This window comes from Nomascus leucogenys, chromosome 7b, assembly GCF_006542625.1.
Source record: "Nomascus leucogenys isolate Asia chromosome 7b, Asia_NLE_v1, whole genome shotgun sequence".
NCBI classification, from domain to species: domain Eukaryota; kingdom Metazoa; phylum Chordata; class Mammalia; order Primates; family Hylobatidae; genus Nomascus; species Nomascus leucogenys.
In genome coordinates, this window is record NC_044387.1 from 40,560,816 (window position 1) to 40,581,300 (window position 20,485).

Sequence of the window (20,485 nt, forward strand, 5' to 3'; positions counted from 1 at the left end):
TTTGGTGAAGGATCAGAGGGAAGGCAAAAAGTCAGTTACAAGTCAGCTTCTTTACGAAATACGTCATGGGTTAGGATTTTAACTTGCCCTTTCCAGGATTCTTCCAATTAATGTTCATAAGCCCTGTCTCTCCTTTGTTTCTTTCATATATCCCCTTTGTCTGCTTTGATGAATTTTATCTCCTAATCTGTAGAGTCATTTGAAAAATTTGCTACCGTATTAGAGAAATGTTTTGTATGTTGGAAACCAAAATGTGGCTCTGATGCATAGTTGATTTACCTGTAGATGATGCAATTTTCAGTCTTTTAAAGCATTATAGCCTTAGTGTTATTGTCATTTAAGAAACATTCTCTTGGCTATACACATTTTTCACCACCAATTGCTAATGTACAAAGTTGAGCAACATTCAGGACCTTTGCTTTTCCTCTCCCCAGTTGGCATTGTTACATCCTGGTCATTTTATTGCCTACTGACAGCTCTATTAGCTATTCCTCAAATTAATCAATTTTGATAGTTGGCTGGTTAAGTTTGGTGTGGGAAGGAAGTTTAAAACATTTGCTGACGTAGGTTTGGTGGTCTATCTATAATTTTGATACCGGGAACTTGCAGCAAATTTAGCACAGGTAAAATACATTAAAGCTCTAACCCTTCTGAAAATTCCCAGGGCTTATTTTAATGGGTTAGGCATAGTCTGACTGTATAGCTCAGATGGAGCCTTCATATTTACTTTTACAGCGCACTCTTTAAGAGAGAACATTCACAATGGAAAACAGCGGCAAGGGTTAGAAGACTTTTAAAAGGAAGCTGTTAGTGCAGCAGTAAAATTTGGCCAGGTAATTTTTTTTCTGTCTCTCATTAGGTTTCAATCTTCTTTAGTATTATGACTTATCCAAAACAGACTAGCATTGAATCAGAGCTTTCAGTTTTTCAAAAATTATGACATGTTTGTCTAAGCTCTATTTTAACTTGCCTAACTGTACTCTGGGCTTGAACCTCAATAATTCTTTTATTAACATTTTCAGAATAAGAACTTCAGAAGTAAATGCTTGAGCTATGTCACTAGTTAGGTCTTCTGGAGATTTATTGAACTTAAAATTATTTGAATCTCTTTAATAGCTCCATCAGTATAGAAACATGAGCTCTTATGTTTATGTATTTTTCTTTAGAAAAAACTTTTTATTATGAAACGTTCCAAACATAACCCAAAGTAGAAAGTACAATAAACCCCCATGTATCCATTCCCTGGCTTAAACAACCATCAACATTTTGCCATTTATGTTTATGTTTTAATAACAATGATTACTGGATATTAAGAGGAAGGATTGTGTGCTATTTTTAAAAGTGCTGGTAATAATCCTTAGTTTGTAAAGAACGACGATTTTTGGTAAATTTTATTTTAACAAGTAGAATTTATGAATTACAGTATGCTAACTAGATATGCTATATTTTAAAAATTAGTTCCTATTTCTGTTTTTTGTAAATATCACTGAAAATATTGGTGGAGTTGGAAGTTTTGTTTTCCAAATGTCAGCTGTTCTTTTCTCTATTCCTGGTTCAAAGCCAACGTTATCAGAAGGGAGACAAGTTGGCAACTAGCCTAAATACCAGTGGGGATACATCTTTTCTTCTGGACTTATATTCTTAAATAACACCTTAAAAATCTGTAGATAATTAGTGTAGCAATCTTGAAAATATTAATTAAGAAAAGAGCTAATAATTACTATGCTTGAAACTGAAAGTGATATAATTAGACTTAAACTGTGAGGTTTTTATTTGAAATTCATTAAGATCTTCAATGACTTAGTTGGCAAAGAGAAATTCTCCATTTCTATTATTAAGTCTTTACTAGTTAATAGAAATATAAACAGGTTCAAATGTCTGTTTACTTATAGATTGTCTTGACTAATTTCATCTCATTTTAATTATCTATAGATAAAATGTTTTATTTACAATAATGGAATTTAGCAGAGCTGGTGACATTTTGACAAGAAGTGAAGAAATTTGATCATGCCAAACAGTAGTATACTTTAGGCATACAGATTTTTTAACTAAAATTTTGAAATATTTTCTACAGGTATACATTAAGTTTTTCCCAAATATTGTTTATGTACATTAAACAATGCTTTGAATTTCTTCCCTCCCCACCCGTGCTCAAAACAAAGAAACCTGTAATGGTACAGTAGAAAAAAGGCAGAAAAACTTTCTCTCTCAAGCTAAATGATGCCAGTTTGAATAGCTTGGTGCTGACAGGCTGGGTGAGAGTTGAGGAGCTTTGATTGCTTACACTACCCTTGCACTTATGGATGATGATATCCCTGTGAAATACATTGCCCCGGTCTGCCTGCAGAGAACTTAACCGCATCAGTCAGCCTCTCTTGCCTGAACCTATGAGGTCATCATTATTACTTCATTTTTTTATTCCTACCTAATCCAGGCTGAACTTCAGAAGGCTTTCTGCTTTTCCCATCAGAAGTTATTACTCTGAAATATAGAAATAACCTGAGACATCTTTTATGAAATGTATCCTCTTCCGTTTGTCCTAAGTATGTAGTTGAAGCAATGAACTAATTTTCTGGGCAACAGATTTACCAAATCTAAATTATTCTCAGGTGAATCAAATAGCTTCTTTCAATGCAGATAATCCTTTGGATAAAAAAAGACACGTTAACAGAACCAGAGTGGTAGCACAGTGAAGAAGGAAGATGGAGTTTGGTAAGAATGACAAAAGATTTTTTTTGAAAGAAAACAATTGCTAAACTAATGAAAGAATGCTAGAGATTGTTAACATCACCAACTCAAGCAAATTATTCAAGAAATAGTAAATTTTATAAAATAAAATTCTAAAAAAATGGTTAAGATGGCAAAAGAAAAACTTACCAGATTGTCTATTTTAAATATATGCAGTTTATTGTTGGTCAAATTTACCTCAATAAAGCTGTAAAAAAAAAGAAGTAGTGAATTCTATCATCTTAGGAAAAGGGTAAAGAATATGGGCTTTATAATTTGATGTGGATATGAACACCAATGCTACCACTTGTAATTATAATATCTTAGATCTTGCTTCCATCTATGACAGGAGTTGACTTTTTTTTTCCTGTGAAATGCCATATAGTAAATATAATAAATATGTTAGGCTTTTTGGGCCATGCTGTCTCTTTTGCAACTCTCAACTCTGTCATTGTGTGTGAAAGCAGCCATAGGCAATAAATGAATAAGCATGCTGTATTTCAACAAAATCTTATTTATGGATACTAAATTTTGACTTTCACATAATATTTATGTGTTACAACTTATTGTGTGAAATACTTTCCATTATTTAAAAGTAAAACCCAATCTTAGCTTGCCAACAAGAAAAAGCCAGTGGAATGGATTTGGCCTTTGGGCCATGGTTTTCTGAAACCTGATTTAAGATAGTGGCTTTCATAGTGGTGCCAGCAACACCAGCATTGCCTGTGAAAGCCTTCAAAATGCAAATCATTAGGCCTTATCCTAGACTTACGGAAAAATCAGAAACTGTAGGGTGGGGTGCAACAAGGGTTTTAACAATCTCTCCAGTTGATTCTGATGTACGTTAAAGTTTAAGAACCATAGCTCTGTAGATAATGCGACAAAGCTGCTTTGAGTTTTTGTAAGAATTAATGAGATAATGAGTTGCCGGTGCCCAGCCTGACGTTTAACCACCTCAACTGTGCCTAACACCTTTTAGCTGTTTATAACAGCTGAAGTAAATTGGTTAAATTTTGATCAAATTTTCCCTTATTCTTAAACCAGTGACTGTGTAAAACAGGTTTTTTGCAAGAATTCCAAAAGGAATTTGCAAAAGAAATGAAAAGTAGATCATTTGAACCTTCTTTTAAAAACTGGATCGATAAAACATGAGAATTCAGAAAAATCAAGTCTCAACAATGTGACAGGAAATGAGTTTCCTGGAAAACAATCTCCTTAATGCTAACACTTCCTTTGGCCTGTTCATAATTAGAAAATAATAGAAATAGAGGTTTTGATGTAATAAGTATTATAGCAGAATATATTCTTGCTAAAAGAGCAAAATAGGAATTTAAATTTATAGAACAAAGGCACCTGCTACTCAATGCTTCTTGTCTCCTTTCTCTATGAATGTTTGGGCACATGGAATGTATTGGGCCACGCTCAGCCAGCTTAACAGTCAGCGGCTAATGACCGCTACTTCAGATAGGACTGCTTCAGACAGGACTTCAAGTCTCCTTCAGGACTGATGTGAATGACAATGGCTGACACGGTGTTACCTTGTGAAATAATTTATTTGTGCTTTCGTAGAACCGACGTCATGGAAGCCTGCTTTCTTATGGAAACCTTCAGCATTGTTGATTTAGGCATATTGATTTACATTTCTTTGACTTTGAGTTTAATACTGAGTGTAAACGTTCCCAAATAGTCACAAGTGAAAAGAAAACACAATGAATGTAAGAGCTGACATGTTTCATGAATATGAACTTCATAGCAAGCCATACCTATCCCTGTGGAGGGAAGAAAGAGATTCTACTTTTCTCGCAATTACCTAGATAAATACAAATTGAAAGCTTTTGCTGTGATTTATCTGGATAATTTTGACAACATAGGTTTATTAAAATGATTCATATAAAGCATTCTGGATTTCATTTTGCTTTTATATTTCTGTATTTCTTGCAGACGCTCACAAAATGTCTTGGATAACAGCTGGCTTCATAATGTCCTCATCATGACCAGTGAGTCTGCAAAAGCAGATGAAATTTTTCTGTAAATTCAAGTGACCTAGAAATTAAAAAAAAGAGCCTGTACAAGTCCTCAGTATTAGAAGAGTTTTGTTAAAAGTTTTCCGTGTTTTGGTATTTTAATAAAAACCACATGATATGAGGCTTATTTCTCAGTTATATTCACTCCGATTGCCATTTCTGTGACAATCTTAGTAAACAAAGTTCAGACTTTTTTTTTCAGATTTTTTTTCATCATTTTAGCCAGGAATCACAAGAAATGCAGCAGGAATGATATCACAGCATGCCTTTTTGTAGCACATTAATGCATTTTTGACAGCTGAATATTTCTGATGAAGAGAATATTTAGATTTCATTTTTGTATGTTATACAACATCTGGAACTTTAGAATATTTCTTTATTCAGTAAGCTATTCGTTGTGTCTGCAAAAGTAGCCCTGATAGAAAATTATGAAAAGTATTGTCAAGACTTTGCTTGGATCAGAGTGAACATTAAATAGTAATAACCATTGAGCAGTACAACATTGGCTTTCACCTCAAATATAAACAATACAATCAAGATGTTTCCTACTTGCATATCTGCAAATCTACTATGGTCATCCGTAACTTAGTAACTAAATTAAATGCCTTGAACTCTACTGCGGGAAGCTGCGAAACCTCCCCAGTATCTATGGATTTTCTGGCGTGCATGAGCTTCAGTGCAAGTGCACCTATGTACTGATGCTCACTCCAAGCTACCACCAGTTGTTCTGTGGGTGCTCCCTGCCTGGGCTGGCCCAATGCAGTGCTACCCCTCTCATTTCACTCAAGCAAAGAACCCCAAACTGAGGTTCATATGAGTGGCAACTTTTTATTATGGATTTGTGAGTTGCAGAAAGTAGTGAGGGATCAGAAAACACTTCAGCTTTAATGTCAGGTACAGATATGTTCCAAGTAATTTGTCAGCCATCCCCTTCCATAAGGAGTTTTCCCTCTCTGGGTGTGCTTGTGGGCTCTAGCCTCCAGCTACATGCATGCCAGAAGCCCTCTTGCATTTTTTCCTAGCTCTTCCTTGCAACTCCCCTTTCTTCTCAATACTTGGCCCCTCTCTTAGGTTGCCTGTAGCAAAGTCAAATTCTTCTCCCTTTAATAATAAAACAGAGTAGCAGTTCAGCACTGTTTTTTTTTTTTTTATCTCATGCTACCCATCCAGCCCTGCCCAGGGACCTGACCTTTCTCAACCAAAGGAAACAGCATACACCATTAAGGTATTTTTTTTCCAAAAAAAAAAAAAAAAAAAAGAGCCATTTTTTTAGGGGTGAATTATATCCCTTCTCTGGAAGGCAGAATCAACTGTAGTTTCTCCTTCCAGTTGCCATTGCTCTTTTTGTGATGTATAGGGGCATTTCTCTCCAAGGAAGCCTCTGTGCTGTCTCGTAGGCACATTATTTTTTACCCTCTTCAGTACATTCTCCGCACTGCTGCCAAATGATCTTTTAAAGGGATAATTTGATCATGCTGTTCTTTTGGTTAAACTATGAGTAACATCTCACTGGTCTCAGGACTAAGTTTCAAATCCCTAACAGATCCGACAGAGCTCTATGAGCCCCTGGCCCCTGCCCCACCACCTGCCTTGCACTAGGCTTAACTTGCAGGCCTCTCTTTTCTCTACTTTCTCTCAAGGTGCAGAGACTTTTGGCTTCTGGAACAGAGCATGTTCCTTGCTCCCACCGGTTCTCTGTGACTGTTATTTCTCTGCCTCAAAGATCCTCCCTGCCCATGTAGAGATGTCTTAGTTATGTTCCAGATCTCAGCTTAAAGGTTTCTTAAGTTTGGGGCTTCTGTGTGTCTCTGTTGGCATTCTGTACGTCTCCTTTGAACATTCATCAAAATCTTAATTTATTCATTTCGAAAGCAGGGTATCAGGTTGCTGTGGCAACTCCAGGCAGGGTTGCCAAGGATTGTCTGTGTACCTCTACTTAAGGCTTCTATGATGAAGTTTCCCTTTTCTGTTTTGTTTACTGCCTCCCTCCCTCCACTGCCCCTCCAAATTTAGGGTAGCAATGCCTCCCCTCTGTTGACCTATCCATGTTGCTCAAAACTGTCAAGCACTCTTCATCTCCTCTCTATACCTTCATGCTATTCTCTACCTGTTGAGATTCTGATAACATACTCCTAAACTTTTACTATTTTTTTTCTAAGGTCTTAATCATTTGGGTTTTTCTTTTGTCACCATCTTCTTATCCTCCTAATCTCTGCTCCAGCCATTCTCAATTTTTTTTCTTACATCTTCCTGTGGGCCATGGTCTATTTCATCCCTAGGGCCTCACACATGCTGTTCCTACAGTCAGAAAGGAGCAACCCACTCTTACACTGCTCAGTCCTCCCTTTATCTACCTAAACTCTGTTTACCCTTCAAGCTTTATTTTACATTTCAATTCCTCTGAGAAGCCTCTCCTCACTTTTTGTCTTTCTTACCCCCAGTCTAGGTAGGTACTTAGGTAGAATAAGGGACCTCAAATATGTCTACATTCTAATTCCTGGAACCTGTGAATATGTTAGGTTACATGGCCAGGAAGAATTAATGTTGTATATGGAATTGACATTGTGAATCAGGTGACCCTGAGATGGAGGACGATTCTGGACTATCTAGGTGGGCCCAATGTAATCACAAGGGTCCTTATGGGTGAAATAGGGAGGCAGGAGGGTCAGTGTCAGAGAAAATTCCACTGGCCATTGCTGGCTTCGAAGACAGGAAGGGACCACGAGCTAAGGAATGCAAGTGGCCTCTAGAAGCTGACAAAGACAAGGAAATGGACAGATTCTCCCCTAGAGACTCCAGCAGGAACACAGTCCTACTGAAACTTGATTTTATCCCAGTGGGACTTATGACTTTTGACCTTCAGAACTCTAATATAATAAATTTGTGTTTTTTTCTGTGTTTTTTTTTGTCTCAGATTGAGATGCAAATATTTGTATTGTTCTATGTGCCAATTAGTTACAGCAGCAGAAACTATTACTGTATTTTTTTCAGGAGTTTCCATAGTCTACACTTCCCTGTCATGGTTTTTAATCATCCTGTATTATAATTGTCTATTGGTTTATCTGGCCCTTTCAGTAGAGTCTAAAACCCACAGGACAGGACAATTACTGTTTCATTCACTGTCCTTTAGCCAGTGCTAACTACAATGCCTGGAAGGTAGTAGGCTTTCAGTAAGTATTTGCTGAGTAAATTAATGGCAGATCCAGAATTCAAACATGGTATCTTTGATACAGTGCAGTAGCAGTAGCTCTTTGGCTCTGAAGCAGATACTACTTGAGATTTTGTTTTTTTCTCTTGGAAATCTGCCTAAGATCATCTGAAATCAGATATAGCTTAGCCAACTTTAGTTATTTGAGAAAATTTTTCCAAATAATATTGATCCACTGTGTTATGACATCTTGGTTTTCATCTGGACAGAAACACATTATAAATGAATTTATTGGGTCCCCTTAACTTCTTCAAGCAGGAGAATGGCTCATTTCTCATTTACCATTAAGATCAGTTACATGTGTTTCCATGGCGCATTGTTCAGAAATGGCCAGAGCAGCTGGGTAGTGCAAGGAATGGCTGCCTATGGGTGGAACACTGTGTTTCAGATCCCAGTTGTTCACTCTTTCTGGGGCAAACAGTCTCATTTGAAGGTTATTTTCTCAGGTGAAATAGACGCAGTTTCATCTGTTTCAGCCACTTACTCAGAAAGACAGGAACATCCTAGGATTCCTAGAGCAAATGACATGGCAAAGTGTGTTCAGGGCCTCAGCTAGCCTCACCGCGTGTGGCACGTTCCTAGTTACTACCTACATAACAAAACGGAATAAATCATACGGTTTTAATATGGTTAAAATCTAGACTTTTTATTCTTTCCTTTTTAGTATTTCTCTCTGATGAACAATTTGATGGTGAATATCAAAAGCTATTGGAATTTAGCACATTATCACTCTCGATGCCTTATATTTTTAAGATCCAGTGAAAGAATGGAAGAAAAAATACCTCCTAATTGATTCTTTTTTATCTTTGCCAAATACAGTAACTTTTATCAACTAAAATCACTGAGAAATTAAAGCTGATTAGGGAACATTAGGAACGCTGTCAATGGATTTTTAAAAATCAGGGAAAAAGTTTCAGCATTCATTAAGCCCTCAGGGGAGGAAAGATGCATTCTAGCAAATCATAATAATTGAAATGTATTTCTATTATTTTTTTCAAGAATCTTCAAGCACTTACACTGAATTCCAGAATGCTTCAACTTCCAACTGATAGAGTGTTAAACACCATGAAGAATGTTAGTGTAGGAGACAGAGAGAGAACAGCATTTTTTATTTTTGTCCAGTCAACTAGTTGTTTTGCAGAAAATAATTTTGATAATGTTTATATGACCTTGAACATTTACACATATTTCATCGGGAGCTTAGAAGTAAACATTTTGATATAATATTGGGAGTTAAGGTTCAATAAAAGGGGAATTTATTTCCTTCAAAAAGAGCCTAATTTCAGAAAATTAGGAGATTCAAAAAGTAGTCAATGGAACAACTTTTGGATCATGGGAAGCTTCACCAGGTGGTTCTCTACCTCAGTTTCTGCAAAGATGGTTTTGTGAGAGGAAGCAAAGAGGCTGGACTGCTTACTGAAGTGTGAAAACCAAAGCATTAAACAGGCTACTTTAACTCATCTCAGGCCATCCTGAATTCATCTGGAGCGTGGGTAGGAACCTAAAATCTGGCTCCAGAGCAAAACCCGCATGGAAACATTATCAGAAAGAAAATTTCTTTCCATATATCAGCAACTTAAGATCAGTAAGGTGAAAGATTTTGCAAAATAGTATGGGAAGCAAAACAGAGGAAAATAAGAATAAAAGTGAGCCATCTCAAAATTGGTTTTTATGTAAGAAGTGAAAAGGCAAATAAATCTCCTTGAAAAATATATCTTGTATCTACCATAATCTACTCTTCCTTGAATCAAGCTGTCTAGGGATTGATAAACATATACCAAAATAAATCCAGCCTTCACAGTGTCTTCATTTCACATTTACCCAACTAACCAGTACTTCTTTATCTCTTAGTTGTTCTATGGCTGAAAATAGAATTTAGGGTTGGTAATGCCCAGATTTCTAGGCTATGAAGCAGTAGCATATTTGCAGTGTTGGGTCTTCCATTTGTGCATGGAATCCCTTCACACTATCTTCTCTTTCTACAGTGTCAGAACTGCCTGCCTTCCACAGTGTGTTTTACCATGTTTTGCTGGGTCCAACTAACTCTCTGTGTCATACCACTCTCCGAAGCATTTCCATGTAGAAATACAATGTCGTAATAATGCCGAAACAATTTAACTTCCAGTGCTTTTAAAAGCAGATAACTTATATTTGCTTTGATCATGCTAGTATGGTAAAAATGAACAAAATTTGTGTAAGAAGGCATATACTGTCTGTAGAAAAGACAAGAAATGCACAGCTTATATTTTAAGCTCACCAGAATTTACATTTATTATTAAATCTGATGCATCATTTTGGAAGCTGATTTTCTTGGAAAATAAAGGCTTGTTTTTGAGAATAGGTAAAAAGTATAAAATAAACTGAAATTAGAAATATGTAACAAGAAAGTCTACTACAGCAAGAAAAATCTTACACTAAATTAAATATTATATCTACAAGTAGGCATCTTGTAAAAGAAACTCCTTACCATACACAGTGGTTATGTTACTAAATATTGGCTGAGTTTGGTGATACTTTATTTATCTGGCGTTTTTGTTGGCCAAGAGAATATTTTTCAGATTAAGAAATTTCCCAATTAATCAAAGATCGTGTTAATGAAGAATGTAAAATTGTCTCCCTTTCCGTCTAACACCACAGACTGTCACGTATTGAGTTCTTGCCTTTTCTCTTTCATGCTCTGATATCAGAATGATTGTTTTAGACAATAGCCTTTATAGTGGCATAGTTATTACTTGCTTTTTTGGATGTGCTGTGGGCTGTTTGAATTTTAATTTATGCTGTTAATAGTGTGCCTTAACATTAGAACTGCATTTTTTTAACTCGCAATTTTGTTATTTTCCTTGGAATGCGTATTTTTGGTTTACAGATGGTGTTGGTCACAAAAAAGAATTCTAAATTGATAGAAACTCAGCCTTTTTTTTTTTTTCCATGACAGGAGGGGACAAAGAGGCTGAATTCCTAGACCAGTCTATCTCCCAAAGACTATTCAAACACTTCATCAATTGTATCTGCAATAATATTAATCAAGACACAAAGGTCAAACCAGCAGAGCTGCTGGCTTGTTCTGGGCCTACAGTCCTACCCTCGAAATTTTGCTTTCTTCTTGTTGAGCTCCTTGAATTTGAGGAAGGCCAAATGTGAGAGAGGATGATGAAGAAAGGGTAAAAGTTGCTCGTAGCTGGGCATGGGAAACTTCAATGCCACCACAGAGAAAAGTCTTTACCAGTTCAGGAGCTGGGAAAGGGCCCTGGTGGAGGAGAATTTGCATAGGGAAATCAGCAGCTCTATAGTACACTTGTAGCATGTGACAGGAAAAATTTGTCATTGGCTATTTATGAATTAAATCTTAATAAAATCCCTAGGTCTTCCCTAACCAAGCACAAATGTCTTAAGAGGTTACCTATAATTTTGAACATCCTTTCAGCACATTTTCTGCATAGTTAATGTGGGCAGTTGTGTCTAGGCACAGGACAGATTTACTTCTATATCAATATTTGAGGCACTGTATATGGCACAGAGACCCCATTATTCAGTGAAAATATGGCCTATTCAAGGAGATGAAAGTTTAGTGAGAATCTTAACTAGGAAGACAACAAAGTTACTCTTTCAAAGAAATAATTTAAATGACTTTGAAGAGAAAATAAGATTTTTTTTTAAATGGAAAGTTTATTTTCCAAACTACAAGACAGTTAAATAATTAGCATATCTCTTAAACCCTAAATTTTAATTTAGCACTCAGAGTGATGTCACTGATAGTCTCTAGCTCTTAATAAATGCAGTTCATCTTCTCGTGTGTCAGTTTTCTCATTTTAAAAATTAATTATAATGATATAACTATCTTTAAATGATTTTTTTTTCCTGAGATGGAGTCTCCCTCTGCTCCCTCTGTCACCCAGGCTAGAATGCAATGGTGTGATCTCGACTCACTGCAACCTCTGCCTTCTGGGTTCAAATGATTCTCCTGCCTCAGCCTCCCCAGTAGCTGGGATTACAGGCGCCTGCCATCACTCCTGGCTAATTTTTGTATTTTTTTTTGTAGAGACAGGGTTTCACCATGTTGGCCAGGCTGGTCTCAAACTCCTGATTTCAAGCGATCCACCCGCCTTCGCCTCCCAAAGTGCTGGGATTACAGGTATGAGCCACCATGCCCGGCTCTAAATGATTCATAGCCTAATAGTAACACATTTGATGATACATGAACAACTATAGGTAGAGCTAGAGGTAGAAAAAAAATGAAGTGAAATTATTTCCCTGGCTTTTCCTGGGTTGTAACAAATTCCCCGAACATTTGAACCCTCCACTGAATCTAGGTTTATGATATATAATTGAAGAGTAGAAAAGGACATCTTAGGAACAAAAGTACAAAGAAGAAAGGGGTACATCAAATTGGTGAGTGAGCAGAAATAACGACACCCAGAAGGAATTTCTACCCTGACTCTTATTTTTTAGGAACACTTTCTACTCTGCCTCCCTGACTTCTGCCTTCCATCTTAAGCCCTAGCTTATCATCAACACTAAGTGTAAAATCAGTTTGGAGAACAGGGGAACAGAAATATAATTTATTCAGCAAAAATTATAGAGATGATTTAAGGAAGGTAAAAGTAATTTCATAATTTGGAATTTGGCCAGCAAATAAAAACTAATATCCAACTCCTTTTCCCATTTCTACAAAAACATTTACAGTGAGGAAGTCTTTAGCATGACTAGGAGTGAGAATCATGATTTCATATCTCCTGTGAATTGCAACAATTGCAACAATATTGTTGAATATTAAAGCAATTTTCCAGTCCTACAGGGATATGTAAGAGTTTTTAAAAGCAGAAAAAAAAAGACGTCTAGAAGCAAGGTCAGACAGGAAAATAACATTTTAAGGGGCCACTAAATAATTTTTGACACCCCATTTGAAATTTATAAACTGATCATTTAATGGTTTTGGCTTTTGTAAATATGATATGTATTCTTGTTTCTTGATTTCTATAATCAAATGATAAAAGATAATATAATATAAATAGCAGCAGATAATTTTGGACGTGATCATCAAATGAAGTTTTCTAACTGAAAAATTGAAGTGGATGCAGATATACAAAGGAAGTTTACGCACGATTTTAGACTAAAGAACAATCCATTTGACCAAAAGACATCTTATTATTTGTAATAGATGACTTCAATTGCAATCAAATGACAAATGTAAATATATATATACACATTTGATTGTCATTTGATATTATATACATATAAATACAGTATCAAAATATATTTGATTTAAAGAAAACTCATAAAAACCATGGTTAGAATTCACTTTAGCAACTAAGTACAATGATTACACAGCAGCTGTAAGTCAAATGATTCTATGATGAACTACACAATTAGATAAAAAAAAAAACTGTGATAGCTAAAGACCTTGAAGTACAACTTTAAAATACATTAACTAGTATATACACTTGATTTTAATCTATCAAAAATTATGTTAATTGTAATTTCAGTTATATATTACTTAGAGTGGTCTATCAAATCACAAAATGTGCCTCTGCAAATTTTAAAAATCATTTGAATTGTAGTTTTTGTGCCTGCATTCTCTCCTTACACTGTTTTGAAAATTGCCAAATTAGTTGTCTATTTAGTAGTAAGTGTAATGTGGAGAAAAAGCATATTGCTAAAATGTATTTAATCAGAATTTATATTTGCATCCCTCCATAACACATACCTTGAGGTATTTTCTTGATCATGGTATTAAAATTAAGTAGTATGTTCAGTATACACAGAAGCTAAAAAATATGAGAATCATAAACAATAAAGCTCCCGTAAGATTGTTATTGATCAAAATATTAAATCATTTTGGCTTTTAATCTGCTGAAAGTACACACTGAAAAATATATTTTGAGCTTCAGAAAATTTGTTAAATCCAGTTTAATATATCATAATTTTATTGTAAATGATAAAAACCTGTACTAGTTATTTTTGGTAGAAACTTTATTTTCCAGTGTATATAAGTAACTTTTGTCCATAAGTAACCTTTGTTAATTCACCGTACTTTTAAACTGAATATGTTTAAACAAGTTACTTTTCATCTTAATTTTCAAATTATAATCATGGAATGTCTAATAAATCTTAATGCCAGTTATTTCTGTCTGAATTAAATTGCAATCTTTATTGACACATGGAAAGGGAGGGGGGTTTCTTTCCTTGCTGAGAATTATATTGTTCTGGTTGTTAGAATTATAGTGTCACTGCTTTGTTCAAAGCTGGTCAGGGCAAGTTTCTGAACTTGGATTTACTACCACTTACTTGTCTTAGGTCTACCACAACCTCAAACGTTGTGACAGAGACTCTTCAACTTATACCTTAGCAAATTAAAAGGACAGGAACATCAACGGGGACTCTCAGTACAAATAAAATTTAGGAATATTTATTTGTGCAAGAGAAAATATGCTTTGTGGCTCTGCGCCACTTAAAAAAAAAAGTAGTCTTGCTTTAGGTTTCAATTTTCTCAAATGGAAGAAATAGACAGAATATGTCCCCTGGATTTTATGTTCGTACTATGCCAAAGAAAATGAGCCAATGCATCTTAGTGGTTAAGCATTAAAGTATTTTTGAGCAAATTTTTTTCCTGCAATTGATTTTTTCCTCTAATCTTTAAGTTGGTACTATTTTTTTTTTAAACTACATTGATGCTTTTCTATTGCAGCTTTACCTGTCTCTTCCACCCCCACCTTTCTCTTTCAAAGCATTTTTTTCAATCAGCACATGAGGTTCTGAAAGAATACTTAGTCTTGGCTTTTCCCTCAACTTTATTCAGCAAAGCTACTGACTTGAACAAAAGCAGTACTGTACCTGCTCCTGGCCGCCAGAAACAATGACGAGCGCCTTGATAAGATTAGATGTAATTTTAAATGCAGCAGGGACAAAGACTCCCTCCCATTCACCCCACTCCTAACCCCCTACTGTAATTCCACCACAGAGAGCAGTTGAAAAATCCCGGGCCAGAGCCAGACTGCTTGGTAAGCGCCACCTAACAGACATGGAAACATGATCTGCATCATTTTCAGGCTTGGCAGACATTTTGTGCATAAAAAAGAGAAGAAAAGAAAAGAAAAAAAAAAAAAGGCCATCTTTGAAACCAGACACAAGCAAACTTTACACATTCCCAGTTTTATAGTTTCAAGAAGGACTTTAGAATTGAAATAATCAAAGAAAAAAAGAAATTATGTTGAAAATGTGTAAAATCAATTTTATTTAGTTTTGTTTTTGAGCAGAAATATTCTGACTATATCTAAGTTAAATTTTGCTATGGATGGCTTAGTGTTTTTTCATCTTTTGGAGTAGGCATAAATGTTTGTGGTTTCTTTATTAATCTAAGAAGTTAGGTGCCCAACGTGCATTTTTTTTTTAACTGGTGAAAATTTATTTTTTAATTTTGTGAGTGTATCAATGAAGTGTCCGTGTGCTTTCCTTTGTCTTCTGTTTTTTGGATAAGAAGCTTAACTTAATAGATGTCTTTACATTTATGTATTTATTTGTTCTCACCAAAAAACTTTGTTGACTCCTTCATACCTCAATACTGAAATAATAATTTAATCTTGGTCATATTCCACTCTCTCTCTCTTTCTCTATCTACCTATCTATTGTAAAAACAAAACACTGATATTTAGATTTTTAAGAGAAGCAATTATATTAACAAGGAAAATATATTTGTTTATTTAATTATACAGATATAACTCACTTTGCACACACAAAGGCTGTCATAGCATTATAATGTTTGAATTTCTGTGAAACAAATCATCTAAACTGTGCTATATAAGCTGTTTTTAATCTAAGGTAACTCATTTATTAGGTGGATAAGATCTCCTTAATCTGTCAGTCCTAAGATGCTTTTTTGGTATCAAATGTTCTTTATAGGGGGCATGGCAGCATGCTGAAGAAAAGTCAGATGTTGAAACTGGATAAAGAGTCTTAACCGACCACATTTGAGAGGCTTACTAATCTCTGAACTTCTGATCCCATAGTAGTAGGTATTTTTGAGTTAATACAAGAAGACAAATCTCTACACTTGCCTAGTTATGGAAATTAGTGGCGTTCAGAGCTTACCCATTAACCTGACAAATACGCTGCATACATGTGCTGTTATTACCCTTATTTCTTGTCATAAAACTTCAGAAAGCTGAGAAAATACCTTTAGGATGTTAATCCCTATCCCAACTCACCCTACATTTATATTGTTTTTTCCTCTGAGAAATGAGAGAGGCCTAAACAATAAGAAATTTCACAAGATTTCAGTTGACTGGATGCCACTAAACATACTAAAATGTATTATCCTTGAAAGCAGTGAACTATATTGATTTTTAAATTGTTTTGGTGAGAAATAAGGTTTTTTTTTCTTTCATTCTTCCTTCCTTTCTCCTTATTTTTGTTTGTTCTTCAACCTGCCATTAGTGTTACCAAATATCTTCAGTGCTCTTCTTTCTCTCTTTTGTTTCTTCTGTCCTGGAAAGATGTGGATAGGTCCTCCTGACCACCTGTTCCCAGGTGCTCAGCAGCCTCTGGAAGTTTACAGATCCCTAGCAATTTTCATGAGCGGTTCTTCCCTCTCCGCTCCCTCCCTCCCTTCCTTTCTCCCTCCCTTGCTTCCTTGCTTCCTTCTTCCTACAATGTACTAGACACTGTCTTATGGGCTGGGGATTAAAGAAGAGGTGGGTACAATGCAGTTCCTCCTCTCAAGGAGCTCATAGCCTTGTGTCAAGGGAGTCATGAAAAGAAGCAATCTCTGCTTCCAAACTTTCTCTGACACTGTGCCTCCGATCCAACTGAAGCTTCCCATTTTTCCATTCCTTCTATCTACCAGGAACTTGAGAAACGAATGCAAGCTAAAATAACTGATAACTTTTAAAGTATTGCTCATCTCTGCATTTAAATTTTAACTCTTGGCCTTCAAAAGTGGAATAAGTAGTAAGGGCTTTTGTCAGTAAAGAACACAGATGAAGAGGAGAGATATTTTATATCAGAGAAACTTTCTCAGAATCTCTCAATTATGATAAAAATGTATTATACTGAAGATTGGACCTATCTTCTTGGTCCAGAATTTATATAAATCTCTCTGAATTCAAACTCAGAGAAATTCATTACAATTTTCTAAATTTACTATTTGTTTTTTACATTTATCATTTTCAGTATATACTCTGTATGAAAAAAAAACTAGGTCAAATAACTACTTATATGCCAATAAATACTTATCATTAAACAATGAAACTTAGATATTGAAATAATTGTTTTCTGTGTTACTAACATACCCTTGTAAAAATCAAAGATGATATCCACCAGATTCAGAAAATCTGTTCCTGGAAACTCTGTCACCTGTTTGCAGTATATTCCTGCTAGCATTATTTTAATTATTTTAATTATTTGTCATGCTAATATTATAAGATCCACAAAAACAAAAAGAATAAAAATTAGAAAAAAGAATAAAAATTAGAAAAAAGAATAAAATTTTATTATATGCCTAGCATTCAGAGAGAGAAATTCTTAACATCTTCTTTCAACTTTTTTCTATCCAAATATTTTCATATTTTTATACAAGGGAGATAATAGTGTATGTAGCCATTATTAGCCTTTTTTTTTTTTTTTTTTTTTTTTTGCGACGGACTCTTGCTCTGTTGCGTGCCCAGTCTGGAGTGCCGTGGCGCAATCTCAGCTCACTGCAAGCTCTGCCTCCCAGGTTCATGCCATTCTCCTGCCTCAGCCTCCCGAGTAGCTGGGACTACAGGCGCCTGCCACCATGCCCGGCTAATTTTTTATATTTTTAGTAGAGACGGGGTTTCACCATGTTAGCCAGGATGGTCTTGATCTCCTGATTTTGTGATCCGCCCGCCTCGGCCTCCCAGAGTGCTGGGATTACAGGCGTGAGCCACCGCGCCCGGCCTCATTTTTAGCCATTTTAACATACCAATATATATCGCAAGTATTTAAAATACACTAGAAGGATGATACTTAACATTTGTAAATGTGTTTCTACTTTTTAAATACTGCATTGTGTGAATGTAGAATGTATTAAGATCATCCCTTTTGTTTCTTGTCTTCCTCTTTCTCCATTTTCTATTAGACTAATGTCTCCTATTTTGGCTCCTTACTCTCAGTCCTCCATGCCTTTTTTGGTTCAGCCCTGTCTAAATGGAATGCCCTTTCCCCCGTTATCTGCCTATCTGGAAATTGTGTTCACTCTACAAGACCCAGCTGATAGGCCCCTTTCTCAACAGAACCTCAAATTCAGCTTCATCCTCTGCATTCCTATCCTGCCTTTGGGGTGCTTTCTTTATGGAATTTATCACACTCTGCATATGAAATGACATCAGCTGGACCAGAATCAGGTTGTGCAAGTGTCCTAGAGGTCTGTCTTGCATGCTCTGGGCAGAGCAGCCTCTAGATGGCATAGAATGTTTTAGGAACTTCTTACTTGTCATGAAAAGCAGAGGACCCTGGAGCAGCTGCCTGGCTAAGTTGTGTAATTTGTATCAACCCAAGGAGCCCTGTGTGACAAGATATGAATCCTGATAATAACTGAGGTCCTGGATAAAACAAACCTGATTGCAGTACTGTGAGTTCCTCCAAAGAGTTTCAACTGGAGGAGATCACAGCTCCCGAAGAGAACATCACTGGTGAGTTGAGAGAAACTGACTAATATGGGTGAAATGATAGAGAAGCCAGTGGCTACTGTTGTATCAAGAGACCGTGCCTGACTTGGCCATGCCTGGCCATCCCTGCTACGTCCTGGGAAGGAGACTACCATCTGTAAACAGAAAGACTTGCACCACAAGGGACCTACAGAGTTTGCTGTGGAAGTCACCCTGAAAGAGTAAGTCAGGCTCAAGACGGAAGTGCACATCTGGAATGCAGCCTGTATTCTGTTGAGGTCCCTGTGCAATTTACTCTGGTCACTAGAAGCGGCTCAAGACGGAAGTGCACATCTGGAATGCAGCCTGTATTCTGTTGAGGTCCCTGTGCAATTTACTCTGGTCACTAGAAGCGTGGAGATCAGCTTGGGCAGAAGAATGCTAGTGGCAGAGTGCTGAGGTCCAGGGTGCAGAAGGACTGATCAAGTGCAAAAGCCTGAGCAAAGGGATCCTCTTGGAGAAACTCCCTCCTCAGTGACCCCATTTGGCCTACTTAGGACTCCTGGAGGGGTCCAAAGCAAAGATCACACTTCCTCCAGGCAGAGTGGTAGGATTTAGGTTATGGCTGTCAGTGTGATGCACAGATACACACAGAAATGACATCTTTTTTTACCCTTGCATATCCTGTGGCAACTTAGTATGATGCCGTACATATACCCAACAGATCCACTTATTTATTACACTCACAGATATTGCTAAGGCCTAAAATATATCTGGCATTATTCTAGGTAATGGGACAAAAATGGTTAGCAAAAACCAGACATAGGTTTTGCCCTCATGGAGCTAAATGTTAATTGAGCTATAATTTATGCAAATAGATTTGCATTTCATTATTCTCTTATCTCTCCATCAGGCTATTTTGAAATATAGCAACACATGTTTCATTTAACTTTTATAATATGCCCTTAAAAATGTGGAGAATCAAGCAATGCTAAAACATAAATAAGATAACAGGTTATAAATATTCCTTTATAGGTTTTGTTAGATAAGTTAACCCTTTGGAAGCTATATTAATTTTTCCAAGTCCCTAGGTCAATTACTTGCTTTGGAACCCTAAATTGTCATGCGCAAGTGGGGAAATGCACATTCTGTATATATGCAATGCAATTTATTTGGAACTGTAATCCTAAATCTCTTTTCTTTGATCTGACCATGAAACATAAAATGAACATTGATAAATTACTTTGGATTAAATTATTTAATAAATATTATCAATTTCTTAATGTATTCAAGATCCTATGCTTAATTCTGGGAGAGAACAGAAGGTGAATAAAATAGAGTTCCTACTGTCAATATAGTATAAAAACTAGTAGATTTGGCCAAAGATGCAGTCTTTCAAAATTAATGAGCTGCAAAGTGCTACTTTCCCCACTGTTGGCAGATCACAGCCTTAATCCACGGTGCTCAGCCTGAATGGGAGAGAGGACGAGAGGGATGTGCTGGACACAGCAGGAAACAGTGCTGTCCAGATAAGCACAAAGTAGTCTCGGGATGCCCGGACATTCATTTGCGCATAATAAATGTATCCGAGGTGTTTCTATTTCTCACTTGAGTTGTATTATTTAAAAAATCATAAATAGATGCATTTTCTATAAAAATAATGAGAAAAAGGACAGTAATTAGGAAAAGAACAAAAGCCATCTCTTTTCCAAAGCTCTATTTACTCCTGCAGATAGCTTAATCACAAAAGTAACTAGCATGTATAGCATTTCATGTTTCATAAAGAGCAGTCACACATTTAATCTTTGTAGCAATTCTGTGAGCCTGGTATTATATCTTCATTTTAGAGATGACAAAACTGGGCTATAGATATTAAGCAATTTGACAAATTTGACTAAGACATGATAAGATTTTGGTCAGTAAGC

The 20,485-nt window shown here is 36.1% G+C and overlaps 1 long non-coding RNA gene across 1 annotated transcript; it reads left to right on the top strand.

Moving 5' to 3' along the window:
- The first annotated feature begins 730 nt into the window (after positions 1-730).
- On the top strand, positions 731-11,735 carry LOC101177337. The gene is made up of 3 exons (XR_178517.2): positions 731-833; positions 4,669-4,724; positions 10,895-11,735. It is a non-coding gene; the product is annotated as an uncharacterized LOC101177337 (long non-coding RNA).
- The last annotated feature ends 8,750 nt before the right edge of the window (positions 11,736-20,485 follow it).